We start from the raw sequence: 7,557 nt of genomic DNA on the forward strand, positions 1-7,557 counted from the left end.
TTTATATTTTGTTATTCTTAAAATTATTGTTGTGTTCTAACTCTGTTTCATACTGTAAACAGAATGTTCAAATAAAGCATTTAAAAAAAAGATTCAAACATTGAGATACTGTAGAAATATGAACGTCTAAAATGTTTTGGTCCTTGATGAAGCTTAAAATAATGAAATGTTTGGTCAGAGAGATACGATTAGAAACATAGACGAAAAACATAGGCTATTTAAAAAAATCTGTGTGTGAATTCAACACTGTAAAGAGTCAGATGGTCGCTTTTTATTTTTCTGGAACATTTAAGGGAACAAACACTGAAACCAATGACACTAGTAAAATTCTATATTAATCTATGTTAAAGTAGGCCTTATAGCAGTGTACTGACAAAGGTTTCAAAACTTCAAATGCTGTTTCTTAATTGATAAATTATTTAATCCAGGATTTGTATTATACCCTTATGAAACAAAATATATTGCAGTATATTGGAAAATATCATGTAATATATTAGGCATATATTATTATATATATTTATTTTTTCCAATATATTGCAATATATATATAACAAAATATATTGGTAATTATATTTTCCTTTTGTAAGGGTAATTGTAGTGAGCAAAACATGACATCCAATATACTATTGCCTTTTTGAGAATTTTATTCTTTGAATATGAGTGAAAATGTCCTTCATGGGATGAAAATTGAATTTTGTTGTTTGAAGTTGCAGTATTACTATTCCTCTCATACAATCACACATGTAGTATATATACTGTATATATCATTACTTCTTCAGATATGATACTGAAAGGGTTTTGCATTTGAAATAAAATGGCAAGCCGTATCAGGTACTTTTATTATTTTATTGACATGGACAATTTTAACAAAAATGACAGGTAGAGTATATAACAATAAAAACAAAACTGATAATTAAATAAAGAAATAAAACACAAAATAAATGCAGTGATGTCAATTCAATCAATTTCCGGTGAACCATCTTCAAAATCCTCTATGATTGATGCCTTTATGTCCTTAAAGGAGTTTCTCTCTGCAGATGATCATGGTTGTGAGATGCCACAGCATCAGGATAGAAATACACAAATTAATTTAGAGTTGCAATGTGTCTCTTCCATTTGTTTAAAACAAAATCAGGTTTTTTTTTTTTTTTTTTTTTTTTTTGGCCAAGTTCTTGTGATCTTTCAAGGACCATATAAAAAACTAAAGAAATCAGGAAAAATAGTTAAAACAATTTGAAATAGAGCACCAGAAGTTATTGCTGCTCTTGGTGAGGACTTAAAGAAACAAAACTGGAATGAGGTTTATGTAAATAAAGATCCCATATTAATTGAACTATATAATAAACATTGTTTGACTAAAGGGAATGGAGAAGTCATATAAAAGAAAAATGCATACAGGAAATGTATAGCCACTAGAACAAAACAAGTCGAAAATAAATAAGTTATATTAAAAAATAAATTAATAAGCATTACAAGATTTAGACAAAAGGACTATTATAATAAGTTATTGGACAAGCATAAGAATAATATTCAAGCAACATGGTATGTACTTAATAGTATAATTAAGAATACTGGAAAAGTAGATTACCCAAAAGAATTTTTTAAATGATGATAAAATTTGTATAAATAAAACGAATGCCATTATCAGTGAATTGAATGAGTATTATGTAAATATAGGGAATAAGGTAGCATAACAGATTGTAGATCAGAGAACTGGGGATTTGATAGATTAAGTGAATATTTCTAGTAATAATTGCTCAATGTTTATTAGGGGAGTTGATGAAAAGGAAATAATTGACATTGTTAATAATTGTAAGAATAAATATTCCACTGATTGTAATACTGACTTGTCATTAATAAAAAAAAAAAACATATAGAACATATTGTAAAACCATTTACTCATATTTGTAATCAATCGTTTTCAATAGACACATTCCAGTTACAGTACATGAAAACAGCTAAAGTTATTCCTATTTTTTTAAGTTGAGATCTGTATCTTTTTTCCAACTATAGACCAATTTCTCTTCTTTCCACGATCTCAAAAATTTTAGAGAATTATTAGTGTGTAGTCTTGATAATTTTATAGAAAAAACACAAACTAATGAACATCAGTATGGCTTTAGAGCACATAGGTCAACCTCAAAGGCTGTGATGGAACTGGTAGAAGAGATTCCTACTTCAATGGACAATAATGAATATACTGTAAAGAAAAAAAAAAGAAAAAAAAACCTTCGAAAAAAGATATCAGTTTGAACAAATAAATGGTGTTAAATCAGATTTAAGGAAAGTTAATTTTGGTCTTCCACAAGGTTCGGTATTAGGCCCCAAATTGTTTGTATTGTATATAAATTATATTTGTAAAGTGTACAAAGTTTTAAAAATGGTTTTGTTTGCTGATTTTGTTTGCTTATATTGTTCAGGGGAAAAAATGAATAGAAATTTAAAAAAAAATAAGGATTAACAATGAGGAAATAGAAAGAGTGTATGAAAATCAATTTTAGGGTGTTATTATTGATCATAAATGATGTTGGAAATCACATATAAAATTATGCAAAAACAAAAATGTCCAAATCCATTGCAATATTAAATAAAACAAAAAATAACATGCTTAAAATGTGCTTATGTATAGTTGATTTATATACAGCACAGCTAATATACAAAGTTTACAATAATTTACTTCCAAATTGTATTCAGAGGCTGTTTAAAATAAGAGAAAGTCAGTATAAACTAAGAGGAATGTATGTTTTAAAAAGTAAGTGCAAAAATGAATGCTGAAAATAGGTGTATATCTGTCAAAGGGGTAGATATATGGAATAATTGTCATAAGAAATTAAAAGTATGTATTTTACTTTGCAAATGTAAGAAAATGTATGAAAACATCGATGTTAAATGACTCATTATCAATAAATTGTGTAAGTATTATTGAACATATTAAAGTTATAGATGGAATGTGTTCGTTTGTAATTAAATATGTATATTTTGGAAAATCTATTAATGTAACTTTTTGTAAAAGCAAATTGTCAATAAAAAAATTAACGTACATTGGTTTAATATGTGTAATGGGTAGGCTTAATAAAGCTTCTGCCTACACCTTTTTCAGAAATTATGTTACAGAAATTTATTTTATTTTGTTTTTGTGAAAAGTTGTCTGTAACGACCGAAATAAATAGAAATTAAAATTGAATTAAATGTTTAGTAAATATATAGTAATTTCAAAATCTTACAATATGGATCATAAATTCAGTATCACTGTTACTTACTGAGTGGAGAAGAGAAGAGAAGTATCCTCAGCTGAACAGAGCGGCTCACACTTGGTAGGAAACCAGTAACAATTCAGAAGTTAAAATGTATAGACAATTCATAGATTATGAAGGAAATCATTTCGAGAGGTATGTTGAATGGTTTAGTTACATAAATGTAGTAATCGAGTAGCCTTGACAGTTACAGATTTGCAAAAAATTTAAATTAAAATAAAAAAACAACAACACAAAGAATCATTTCAGCATGAGAGTTTTTCAGGATGATATGGTTCTAAATAGAACCTTTACTACATGAAAAGACCCTTTAAAGAACCATCTTTTTTACAGTACATGTTTACAACACACATGCACTGCAAGAGCTTCCTGCAGTCTGTGATTGAAAACTTGAGTGTGTGTGCGTGTGTGTGGTTCAGGTATACCACACATTATGGTGGAAAAAATGTCTACATAAAGATAGCATTATCCAAAATCTTTGTCCTTGTGGGGACACTTTTGGTCTCCATGAGTAAAAACAAATCACACAGAATGAAGTCTTTTGAAAATCTTAAAATGTAAGTGGTTAGTTTATAGTAATACAAGTGAATTTTGACCTTGTGGGGATATTTTTGGTTCCCATGAGGAAACAAGTTTATAAATCACAAAAAATGGAGCGAATTGAAAATCTGAAATAGCAGAAAGTTTCCTGTGAGGGGCAGGTTTGGGTGTAGGGTTGGTGTAGGGTAACAGAAAATATAGTTTATATTATATTTTTATATACAGTGTAAAAACCATTACACCTAGGAAGAGTCTTCACAAAAAAAAAAAAAAAAAAAAAATTATTAAAAAATGGAAACCAGTGTCTGTGTGTGTGTTTGTGGTTGAGGGTACATTTGAAGATAACTCATCAGTCAAAGTAAAAAGATGAATGAAAAAAAAATTAACTGTTAATATGTTTTAGGTGATATCTAACAAGAAATAATAATTAGATATTTCATGCAAATATTGTACTGTAAACATTTTCAAAGCTATAGAAGATATTAAACTATTCTCTGTTTATTATTATTTCTAGTAGTAGTAGTATGTTCTTATTGGTTATCACTGGTAATCCACATTTTATTAAATTTAAAATACATACTCTATCTGCTGCACGTAATTACTTCCATTTTTTTCACTTTTGTCTTGTTTTTTATTTACTCATCTACAACAATGTCTGAAATAAACATGCTTCATACAGAACATTCAAAGTAAGTACAATTTTCTTTTCACAATGCATCTTCATTTTCACAATACTGGCAGATTTATTTTTTGAGGTAGCTATTACTCATCAGTAAGAACAATAAAATGTATAAAAAGAAGTGCAAACAACAGAAGACAATGCTGATTAAGAAGACTGTATGAGTGGGCAGGTTAAGACACAAGACAATCAGAGTGTTTGAACAAGAAACACAGATAAACAGTTTGAATATCAGATCCTTCAACATGGATACACACACCTAAAACACACACATTCATTGTAACACACTATAAACTTCTATTATATTTAATAAAAGACAACTATTATTACTACAGTCTAAGCTTAAGCCGAGTCTTAATTTTTTATTTCTTTTAGAACATCCACAAAAAGATTGTTTGTACTTTGACACACAAACAATTGATGCAAATCATTTCTATGATGCTTACAGTGCTTTTCCTGAACACAGGCCAGATCAGTGTGAATTGTGAATATTTTGATAAACCATAAACAGCGTTTATATGATGGGACAAAATGTTTCTCATACATCTGATGTTTATGAGGGTATGCCTGCATAGCCTGTAGGAAAACTTGTTTAACTTTTTATATAAATGCCTGCATTTAGTGTTCTGGTTGAGCTTTTATTTTTAATATCACACAGTCAAAATTAAAATAACACATAAATGTGTCTTAATAAAAAATATTTTGGGAGGTATTGGTAATCCTGTATATCCCATATATTGGATGCCAGACAGAAAAGACACAGGTATGACTATTTAGTCCGTTTTATGACTTTCAAAAGCCTTAATTTAAATATACAGGAAATAAAAAGGATAAGCAAAGGTAAAAGATTCACAGTAACACGCAAAGAGGAGAGTAAAAATTGTATAAGTTCAATGCTAGAAAGCTGACATTTCCATGTTTTCAGATTGCATGATTTGGACAGTCAGATGGAAATGACAGACAAAATATTTTTGGTAACAGTTAAAGATGTGATCTATTAGTCTCAGTCTCTGTGTGTGTGTGTGTGTGTGTTAAATCTGCCGAATTCCCTCCAACTTCATAGATTTGCCTGATTCACAGCAGTTTTTTGAGGGGGCGTGATATGACATAATATCAGCAAATCTCCCATAATTACAAAATATTTTTTAATTGTAAAGATTAGAGATAATAACTAAGAAGCATAAACGATCCATTCAAAAGTCTTTGAAGAATCTTTAAATTGAGAACAGACAGTTTTCAGTAATCTATTTTCTTTGTCCTCAAGTATTTATATAAAATATTGTTAGGTGCATAAAGCTGCAGGTTTTAATGCAACTTAATTCATGAGAGGTACTGAATGTAATATGTCACTAATAACAAAGATTTAGCAAAATAATTGATATAAAAAGTTAAAACATCATTAAAAAGACATGTAAAATATATCAAATTATAGCCAATCAATGCACAGTACTGTTTGTAAATTCAGTAGCTCTGAAAATATATAATGTATCATTTAAAATGTCAAAATATAAAATCTACAAAATAGCAGACAGAAACGACTGGTGTGTGCTGATGCAGATCTCTCCCCCTTTGCTCTCATTTGTTATTGAAACTGCAATATCAGTGTTTAATAGTGCAAATCAGAAATTATTATTTGCAGTAGTAATGTTATATTCTTTTGTAATTACCATTGTCTAGTCTGTATAGGTCAGATTTAGGAACAGTTTGAGGTTTACTTAAAGCATGCTGAACAATATATTTAAAAGTGACCTACAGCGTGAGCTACGGTAAAAAATTTAAATATAAAAAAAAAGGGTTCAATAAAATCGTAATAATAAATGAATAAAATCTAAATAAACCCACATCATATTACACACATTAAAAAAAAAAAAATCTTTAAGGAGATCTGTAACGTGGCCCGTGAGAAAAAATGAAGACAGTTCTCTGCACATCTCAGCCGTGAGTATTATTTCTGGCAGATGCATTCCTGACTTGGTATTCATAATTGTTTAATCCTGTAAAGTACATAACTTAAAAATCATATGATTTTTTTTCAATGTGAGTAATATTTCAAATTACCATGATGCATGATAGGGTCAATAAATAAATAAATAAAACTATATAAGACAAAACTTGTAGCAAGCGTGTACAGACGTGGGGGGAAATGTTATCCCTTGTAAAAGTTTGTTAGTCATTTTACTTTAAATAAAGAAAGAAAGAAAGAAAGAAAGAAAGAAAGAAAGAAAGAAAGAAAGAAAGAAAGAAAGAAAGAAAGAAAGAAAGAAAGAAAGAAAGAAAGAAAATTCTAGAAGACAGATAGACTGATAACATGCTTTAGTGCAGATCAGTAAAGTTCACACCACAACCTGCTTTAAGCCATGAAACTGCACATTTAAACAATGTGTTAAATCATACAAAATGTTAGAGGCTGTCTGTAATAAAAAAAAAGAAGAAAAAAGAAAAGAAAGAAATTAATATATGAAAATAAATTGTATTAATATTAATATTAGTATTCAATATTAGAACATTTTCTTGTTTAAAAAAAAGAAAAAAAAGTATTAATTGAAAATGTTTTGCGTTCACATTACTTTTGAAAAAAAAAAATGATGTGGAAATAAGTCGAGCACATCATAAAGGCATTATTCACCCAGAAAGTAAGGTTCAGTAAATTCAGATGATAATAAATTCAGGTACGTTTGTAGGCTTTGGGCCTTTCTTTAATAACGTAGTGCAAAAGCCTGAGTTAATACATGTGTAAAGTGCTGTTTCAAGGCTTCCTATACAAGTCACATTCATTTTATATATATATATATATTATATTGCTTCTTACATGATTAATAATTTACTTTGCAGATTTTAAAATTAGATTTTATGAAGGCACTGATGCATAGACAACTAAATCACATTGGAAATTATAGATTTTTTTTTAACAAAATGCTCTGAAAGACTTTACTATAATCATTTATAGTAACTGTTAGTAGAAATGGGTTTAACAGTGCAGGATTTCACAACATAAGGATCGTCTGGGGGTTTACCAAAACAAATTAATCAGTCCAGATCGTCTAAATGTTTTCCCCATTGCAAAAATGAATGAGAATAAAAACA

Source organism: Carassius gibelio, chromosome B7 (genome assembly GCF_023724105.1).
Source record: "Carassius gibelio isolate Cgi1373 ecotype wild population from Czech Republic chromosome B7, carGib1.2-hapl.c, whole genome shotgun sequence".
NCBI classification, from domain to species: domain Eukaryota; kingdom Metazoa; phylum Chordata; class Actinopteri; order Cypriniformes; family Cyprinidae; genus Carassius; species Carassius gibelio.